The sequence below is a fragment of the Vidua chalybeata genome, chromosome 6 (genome assembly GCF_026979565.1).
Source record: "Vidua chalybeata isolate OUT-0048 chromosome 6, bVidCha1 merged haplotype, whole genome shotgun sequence".
Taxonomy (NCBI): domain Eukaryota; kingdom Metazoa; phylum Chordata; class Aves; order Passeriformes; family Viduidae; genus Vidua; species Vidua chalybeata.
The window spans coordinates 7,680,061-7,689,752 of NC_071535.1; the positions used below are offsets into that span (position 1 = coordinate 7,680,061).

Consider the following 9,692-nt stretch of genomic DNA (forward strand, 5'->3'; position numbering starts at 1 on the left):
ACAAATTTTCCCAGTGAAGTGCAAAAGTTTTAGTGATTGCTTGTGTGAAGAATGTTATCCAAGAAAAGGTTTGAAGAAAAGTGCATGTTCTGCCATGAATCAGCCTCTGCACACATGAGCACATTCAGTGCCTTTCTCCTCCCACAAACAGTTGATTGCAGATTTTTTCTCTGTGTGTTTCCTGTTCACTCACTGGCAATTTAATGTGACAAAGGTTATATTGTTTATTTTTTTGTAGATGCCTAACAAGATGAAACAACTTCATAACCAGGAGAATTAACCACAATAACTCATTGCTGCAATAGGTGATCTCAACCAATGGCCAGTTAGGTCAATAGCAAAATTGGCCTTTGGCTGTAATTTACAGCTGCCTGCACAGCTGGAAACTGATGATTCTCTACAGAATCCTTCTCCAGTGTTGTTACAAGATGTGATGCAATTACACATTTTCTACTTGCAAAGCTTTGGTTCTTTAATTTAGAAAGACACAATCATCAGGCTGGAGCCTTCCACATTCCACCTGTTTTGCTTTGATGGATGTATTTAGGAGAAGGGATCTTTTCATTAAAAATATCTAGCTTCATATACCTGGAGCTTGCAGTACTGCAGTGGGGTCACAAAGTCCTCAACTTTGGACTTCTCTTCACTCATCCTTTTACAGCTGCTCTGCCACATGCAGGGATCTGCATGGTCAGGGCACAGCTCCCACTGACATGACAGCTCTGCCTCAAGCCTGCCAAGGGAGGCTCCTGCAGACTCCCTCAGGAACGACTGTTATTTGGGTTTCATTGTGCTTTATTAGCTTTTATGGTAATATGCACTGTACATTCAATTAAAGATCCTGCAGAATGGCTGAATGCTGAAATCAGGATCTGAAATAGGTTTGGTCTTGGAATCAGTTTCCTGTTGGGCTGCAGTGTGGTGCTGATAACCAAAAACCAAGCCTGTTACTTTATTCCTGCCTACTTCCCAAATCTCAGCATTCCCCAGAGTGGCAAATGTCTCCTTGGACTTCCTGGGGAGAAGGATAATTCTCCCACAATAGACAGTGATCTCTCATTAGACTCCATCCTGTTAGTTAAAAGCTGTTTTTACTCAGACAATCCAGAACTCATTTCCAATCTTAAAAGGGTACACTGTTGGATATTCACCGAGGGTATAATTTTTAACCACTCTGTTTACTGAATTTACAAAAGTAGTTATTGGAGCTGTTTGTATACAGTAATTTTTCCTTAGGCTTCCAAGAGCAAGAGCAGGTGACCCAGCATTGCTAACTATGGTAAAGCTTTTTCCTATTCAAAGCAGACAATATTATCCCATTTGACAGAAAGTCTATTCATGCCATGGCACCCCGAGGAGATTTCCTTAGAGTTGTGCAGGGCAGACCAGGGCCAGTATCCCAACCAGAGGGTGTCCCTGGATCTCCTCTCTGAGTCAGGCAGATGCAAAGCCACTGGATCAGCCCTTGTGGCTCATCCCTCACTGGATGAGCTGCTGCTTTCACGGAGACAAAGCCTTAATTCTTAGATACAGTAAGAAACTTTCACACCATCAGCACGTACAAATGTAAAGAGTGATCAGCAAGGTGCAGCTCATTGTATGTAAACATAGTCCTTGCCTAGTAATTAACTGGCACATAATTGAATGAAACTCACATTTTAACTCAAGTCTGCATGTGTTCCTTACAACTGCACTGTAGCTTAAGCATCAGTTATTGAGTTTTTAGAAGAAGGTACTGGTGACACAGCTAGGGAGTGGACAGGTGCAAGAAGCCAAGGACCTATTTGGGAGCAGAATAGCTCTTCTGGGAGCAGCAGAGCTCAGTCTGTCCTGGCTCTTCACCCTCCTTCCCTGCACCCAGGGCCAGGGATAATGTGGCTTCAAATTAACTCATCAAAAGGCAGAAAAGGCTGCTTTCTTGGACATGGTCAGCACTCTGTGTGTGTGTACCTGAGTGTGTGAGAGTGAGCACTGGGACCATCCTTGGCAACTCCAGAGATTCACTTGTTAAACTGGGCCCTGCATTTGGGGCAGGGAAGACCTTTATGGCCAGAAATTTTATGCACAGGCCCAAATTAGTTAAGAAGCTGGCCTTTTATTGTCTCCTCTTTATGAAGTGACTAATAACTTTCTTGATGAACATTCTTTTCTTAATACTTTTTACCCCACTCTACTGTTTCATTGTCTTTTTAACAATGCCAGCTGCTTCACTTCAAGAATTGGTTTTCTGAAAGTGAAATGCCTCTCATCCTGAAGCATCTCTGGATGGTATCCATTATTGATTTGGAGCTGATGATGGCTGCAGTAGCTGTCTCTGACTCCCTGAGCCGCTTAGAGCATTTCTCCTTCAAGATAATAATAAGCAGCAGAAAGCAAGGAAGAATCCAGGGACAGGCTCTGTACTATGACTGTGCATGCCAGGCACACCTAATAGAATACATACCAGGGCAGCTCCATTCTCTTCCATTTCCCTGGGGTACTCTGGGATGTTATTTGATACATATTTTACCCCTTAGAAAGGCTCAGAACACATTCACTGAGAGCAGTGCATGAATTTTCAAAAGAGGCAATTTTGACTGACCTGACATTGGCTCACAAAGAAAGGAACACCCTTTCCTTGCAGAGGACATCAGCTGCAGTTTCCAAAATACAGATGGTACTGGGAACTCTAGACCTCTACTTTGCTTTTTATATCCTCAGGCAACAGGGACAGCCCCATGCCAGTTGGCCAAGTACCTCCAGGCTAAAAATATCTCTTTTTAACCAGAGCTCTTGCTGCAGATGCTGTGAGAAAGTGACAGCTGAATTTGTCGATTCTCCATGGGAAATCTCCTTGGCAAGGTTTTGCTAATGGCCAAGGATGCCACACAATGTTCATCTCCTGGGATGACAGGGAAGAACAGCATGTGGGCAAGAGAGAGCTGTCCACAGCTGGGTACAAATGCCTCTAGTTTGACCTCTCATTCCAGCAGCTGAAGCGTTTAGGTGAAAATGAAGAGGAGGAAATGCTTCTTGGCCTACTTGGAAGTGGAAATGCAGAATTAATAAAGGCCCAGGAGATCATCTGCAACTCTGCCATCCATACAAATTATTTTGTTACTGACTGGCCAGTGAGAGCTCTGAGCTCTGAGCTCAATGCCCCTGTGCAGGCAGCAAAGAGCTTCAGGAGGAATCAAAACTATGACCTGAACAGCAGCAAGCTTCCTTCTTAGTTTGCAAACAATCAGACAAAAACATATGTTTCCAAACAAATCCATCTGAATGCAGCACTCACAAAGTGCACAAAGGATGGACAGCCTGAGTGCTAAATGTAAGATTGTGGGACCACCCTTTTGGGACTTGGACACCCAGTTGGTCATAGTTGTCTGAAGACCCTGCACTCACAGGGGTGGTGACAGTGTGTGCAGACATCCCTAGACAAGGTTTTGGTCAGGAACTTGGCAACAGGGAACAAACAGGTTGAATTGCAATGTGAAACAGCTGGTGAAGTCCCTGTGGTCCTGGAGGTATCCAAGGGGTCATGACTGAACCTGCATTACTTCTTTGGCACAGCCAGAGGAAGGTCAGTGGGAGTATTTCTACCCCTGCTCCAAACACTGTTCCTGGCTGCAGTGCAGTAGAAATACATCTGAGTCCTTTGCTTTGCTTTGTCTCTTATTTATCTGCTCAGATCTCATTAGTAGACTCAGTAGCAGGAAAGCTTTGTCCTTGTTTCTGTTTGTTATTTTTTTGTTAACACATAGCCTTTCTATGACAAGCCCTAATGAAGGTCTGAATAAAACCAAAGAATCCTGTACTAAGCAATAAACCTGTCTAATGAAGTTGCAAGGTGTCTGGGTTGTGCTTTCAGAGGGGTGTGCCAAGGCAGCCACAGGGCTGTGGAGCATTGACAAGGCCAGGTCTGCAGCAGGGATAATTTCACAGGGTATAATGGACTTGCAGAGGGCTTGTGCTAGTTCTTATTTGTTGGGCATTTGGCTCAAAGCTGATAGCAGATTTCCCCAAAGGAATCAGTGTGCTCTCTATTAAAAGGAAAAAACTGATATTAAATGTCACAGTAATTGATGCTGCCTCTTTCTAATTAACTTACCTCTTTTTCTAAGTCCTTCTACTGCATCCTCCTTCCTGACACATTTGCCTGCTGTTTACTGAGACTGCCTGCAAGCAAGAGCAGAACAAACCTGCCAAAGATACAAGAGTCCCTCTGGGATTTCCTACTTTGTCAAAAGCTGCCAAGTTGCAGGTGGGAGAAACACACTGGCAATGATGTCATGGCCACTACACTAATCCCTGCTGATGGCTTTAAAAGAAGTATTTCCACATGAAAAAAAAAAAGACAAATGCAAACCACATGACAAGAGAAGCAGAGGATCTAAACAAGGAAGCAGAGCTGCCTCCTAAAAAAGTCTGCAGGACTTGCTTCTCCTTACTCTCCTGCCTCTCCCCTTAGACACACTGTGAATAGGGTCCAGATGTGACTGGGGTCTGGATGCCACCTGTCCCATTCCCTTGGTCCATGTGTTTGCAGAGGGCACTTCTTCCAGTGCCCTCTGACAGCTGTCACCCTGTCCTGGTTTCAGCTAGGACAGAGTTCATTTCTTCTCAGTAGCACTCACAGTGCTGTGTTTTGGAGTCCAAATAAGAATGGGGTTGATAGCAAACCCATGTTTTGGTGTTTTGCTAAATTGTGTTTATCCTAAGTCAAGGACTTTGGGTTTTTCTCTCCTCACAGGGACTTGGCTCTGACCGTGAGGAGGTTCACAAAAGAAACTGGGAGGGAGCATAGCTGGGACTCAGGTGACCTCAACTGACCAAAAGGATATTCCACAACATAGAATATCATGCCCAGTATATAAACTAGGGAAGTTTCCTGGAAGAGCATCCAGTTTGGGCTCAGGAATCAGTTCTGGCATTGATCAGCAGGTGGTGAGCAATTGCATCATGCATCACTTGTTTTCTCCCTTTTTACTATCATTATCATTTACCATTATTGCTGTATTTTACATTATTCTCAATAATTAAACAGCTTTTATCTCAACATACAGATTTCACTTTGATTCTCCTTTCCATTCCACCAGAGTAGACAGGGGAAGAGGAGGGGGGGTTGAGGAAGCGGGTGTGTGGTGCCTCATTTCCAGCTGAGCTTAAAACCACAACACATCCCATCTTCACCAAAGGCTTTTCCCAGCAGAAAGGGGAAATATGAAGGGTTCTTGTGGCTCTGAACATATGCTGCAGCAAGGGGGTTTTCTCTAATTGTTCTGAGCAGGTCTGTGTCCCACCACTGCTCAGAGACCTCTGGGTCACAGCACCAAGGGTTTGTCTGTTTGACTCAAGTAAACAGGTTGAAGACACCCCTCTGAGGGGCCCTGGAGGGAGCCCAGAGCAAACAAACATAGAGAAAAACATCACAGCAGTGGAAGAGGACATCATGATTCTATCATACTATGTCCTTGTTTCCAAGACACCAGTAAAACTAGAAGGAGAAAGGAGAAAAAAGTCTGGATGTGTCACCGAAGTCACTGCAGTGTCCCTGCCATCAGCAATGAGCCTCCTTTGCAAAGCATCCTGAACCAAAGTGTGTAATTAAGGACATTTTACATGTTCGGTGTCTTCTTATCCAGTATCCTGCTCTTGGGTTTACCCAAATTTTAGCATATTTTTTACTGTCTTAGTTGGTCAACAATGGCTTTTGCTGGAAAGGATGTGGAAGGGTTGGGACATCTTGTATCAAACAGCATTTTTTCTTGGTAGTACAGAAAAGTACTCATGGCTTCAGCAATTGACTCAAAACCCACAGGTAACGGCCCTAACTGGGACATGAAGACAATTTTTGGTCACTAAATTACTCTTATTGCTGCTGGATGGCTGAAGAGCCACAATCATAAACCCAGCAGCAGGCACTGCAGACAGAGTTAAGATAAATCAGTTCCTGACCACAGCATTGTTTGGAGAAGAGCCCCATGCTTTCTTTTTCTTTTCTAAAGGAAAAGAGCAGACTGAGGTGATGGATGTTCCCCTTCCTGATGCAGCTGATTTGGTGTTCCCCAAACCACAGGTCACTGTGGTTTCATTTAGATCTGCAATCTCTTTTCTCCGGGGCTTTATCCTAGGAGTGGTTATTTCAATACAAACAGTTTGCACGAAGTGTCTGGGCAGAACAGAGACCTGAGGCTGTCAGTGGCATCCATGACCATAATAACCTTGCATGAGTAACACAGTAAAGCCAACAGCTAAGCTATCTTATCCTTGGACAGCTGCAGGGTCCCAATAACCCTCATTATATCACATTCTCCTCCAGGGAGTAGACAGAAAAAAAAAAAGAAAAAAAAAAGGATAAGTAATTTATAATATGTTCAGACTAGCACAGGAACACAGACACTGTACAGTACACTATTAATGGTGGGATTCTTTTTTGTGCCATATAATATTGATTTTCCTGCAGATGATCAGATATCATTAGTTTGATTAATGCTACCACAGCTTGGAATAACTGTCTGGAAAGTTCAAACTAGGGCATTTTTCAGGAGAAGAAGATAAAGCACAGCTCAGACTTCTCTGTTCATACCTGGGTATATGCTGGCCAGAGGGCTTCAGGGGTGTTAAGCTAGACAGTTAAGAAAAGCCTTGGTAGAGGAGAGCTGGAACTGCTCTACACTGCCTGTCTGATAATGTCAGGCAGTTCAGCTGCACTCAGGGCTGAGTTTATTTTGGTACCAAACCCCTAGGTTTTCTTCCTGACAAAGGTTGTCACATTTGCAGGCAGAGCTGAGTCACACAGGCTGCCTCAGCCAGAGCTGTGCTCCTGTGCTGCTGGGTGTGCAGGCAGTGGGGCTGTGAACACTCATTCTCTCTGATTGCTTCAGAAGGGAAAGAAGCAGATGAAGCTCACAGGGACTGGTTTATGAGTTAGCTGGTGCTCAGAGAAGTGTGTTGCTTATTGTCTGAGCATGTGCTCTGCCGTGCAAAGGGAATCAGCTTTACTCTGCTTGTGGACATCGACTTTCTTGGAAGAAGCAAACAGTGAGAAACGTTAAGAGCCCCACTAAGACCCTACAGACTCACAACAAAGAGGTCATCTTGAATAGAAGTGAAAGAAGTCCTGCAAAGAAGGCCAGGGACAGCACACACTGATCAGTCTTCCGAGTGAAGAATCTCTGACACATCTTAAAGTTTGTCAATGCTACAGTCTAGGAGAAGGTATCTGATGTGTGGGCTGAAACTACTGCACTAATTGATAGAGTCTGTCAGCTCAACATCAGCTTGCTAATGTGTCTGGACTCCTGTGGTCCTCAGTCTCAAAATTATGGCAGAAGGAGCAGAGCAGTCACTTGATCATCACACAGGTCAAGAAATGGAGGAGTAGATGGAGGAACCTATTTTCTTTCTTTTGGCACACTGGGAAGTTAAAAAGCATTGTGTGGGTTTTAATCCGGGGGGTTCAACAGAAGACAGGCCAAAGAAGGTAATATTGGTATTTGGCCACTACACACCAGTGTAGAGCATCTGTGCAGACCTTTATATGGCCTTCTAACTCACGAGAACTATTCCAAAATAAGAGAATCCAAGAGGTCTGCTCTGAGGGTAAGATGTGAGCAATGGTAGAGCCAGAGCCTGCAGGAGGGCAAAGCCTCAACTGCAGCAATGTGTTCTATTTAAAGGTAGGTTAGAATAGAATACATAGGTTTGTCTTGGGAAAAATCAGGCCAGTTTGGGAAGGTAGCTCCATCAGGAGATGGCATTGCTCTGCTTTGGTGTATTTGTTACAGAATAGTTCCACTGCCCTTAATGAAGAAGAAACTGCTCTTGGTTTCATACAGAGCTAGATGAAGAACTGGCTCTCCAACATCGCAATGGAAAGCTTGCAAACTTTCTTCCTCATGAGACTTATACTGTCGCCCTGTTCTTTTAAAAGTTTTAAAGTTCTTCTAAAAGTTTTCTATACCTTCTGATGTTTACGTATTTCTACTGGAGTTTCTCACACACTGTCATATAAGTAATGATTGTTTTACATTCTTCTTTGTGGGAGGAGAGAATTAATAAGCTGTTAGTTTGACCAGTGTGGTTGGAGAGGTGGCAATTTCACCCTCCAATCCACTGTCACTTTTAGAATTCTACATATTACAAAGTCAGAAATAGAACTTACTCTTTTCCCTCTTTTACATCTAGCATAAATGTGTGAGTTATTTTGTGTCATAGTGCAACATTATACTGTAAGTCTTGTGTTCTCCTTGCTCTGAAGAAGGGCTTATTTGTGCAGGCATTGGCCATATGGGACAATTGGTCCCTAAAAACCTGCTGAAAATCGTGTAATTGACTTCTTTCTGTTTTTCATCAGATGAGCCATCTCTGAACTCATAAACATTGGTAAGAATGTAACTTGCAGTAATTGATTAATTGAAGAAGGGCTTGTTTATTGCTCTTATCAAAAAATGTCTTTGAAAGCTTCCTCAGCATTTGTTGAGGTGTGGCTGGTCAGCAGAGTGAGGGGTGCTTTCCAGTTCCTGTCTGTAGCATGGAACAGGCATTTCTGTGGGAGCACAAGAGCACTCCTGATGAGTGTGTCAGTACTGCAACATGCATGTGGACTCTAACTTCAATACCTGTCTAGGTTTTTTCCCTATACAATTTAGACAGCCACTTTCACAAGCCTATTAACTACCTAATTATTCAAATATCCTCCAAAACCAAGATCGAAGTGTTTGTGAGTATTGTTGAAACAAAGCACTTTCACAAACCCAAATGTACCCAACGTTTGCTTTGTATTATCCCCGCTGTCCTCACATTTTCCTCTTTATGAGCTTAATTTTAGCAGCTCTGACCTCGTGGAACCTTTTCTCAGCCACAAGTGTCAGCGATCAACTTCTAGTCTGTCTCAAAAAAGCTGTACAATGTAGTCTGTCTTTCCTGCCAAGCATCATAAAGTGCATTGATACCTTCTGCTGTTTCATCCTCTAGGCAACCACACCTCATCTGCATTTATTGCTGCAGAGAGAGTGGGGTGATGTGACCAACACTTTCTGCAGACTGGATGGGAACTACAGCTGAGGATTTTGTGCAAGTACCAGAAGTGCAGAACTGTCTGCCTCCCTTTTGGAGACTCGACTGAACAATCACTTTTTCTTTTTTTTTTTTTGTTTTCCTTGTGAAGAAAAGTAAATCTTTTTAATGATTTGCCAATCCTCCAAAAAAGAAACTTTGAAACTCCAAAATGAAGTAAAGGCAAGTTTTGAGATATTTAACAGCTACTCTTAGCAATTGTAAACTGCCAAAGATTGATATTCCTTCTACCAGACAGGTTGGATATAATGAAAACACAGAGTAATAAGATAGGAAACTGTTATCTAGTCAGTACAAACTGTTAACTAAATCAATAAATTACAGACTTGGGAACTTCTATAGGCTAAATTATTGCTGAATTACTTCTTCGGAGAACTACCTCCAATTTTAAAGTTCATTTACCTTTACAAGATATTGGGTAGGAGTCTGCAAGGAGAATGGAGCTACTTCATATATAACTGAAGGAAGTTAAAATGCTGAAAAGAAAAATTATGAGTAGTAGAAGTGCTGAGCACTATCTACACTTCTTACAATGTGCAATTCCCAGTGTGAGTGCAAAAGTCATGACTTACAAAAGTGATTTGTGTTTCTGGGATGCTCCTTGGAATTACCTTACAAATCCTCGCTTTCAG

General features: G+C 43.0%; 1 long non-coding RNA gene across 1 annotated transcript; it reads right to left on the bottom strand.

Moving 5' to 3' along the window:
- Positions 1-8,417: 8,417 nt before the first annotated feature.
- Positions 8,418-9,692, bottom strand: LOC128789614 (uncharacterized). Its single transcript, XR_008431468.1, has 3 exons — positions 9,633-9,692; positions 9,463-9,536; positions 8,418-8,530 (listed from the first exon to the last, which is right to left on the bottom strand). It is a non-coding gene; the product is annotated as an uncharacterized LOC128789614 (long non-coding RNA).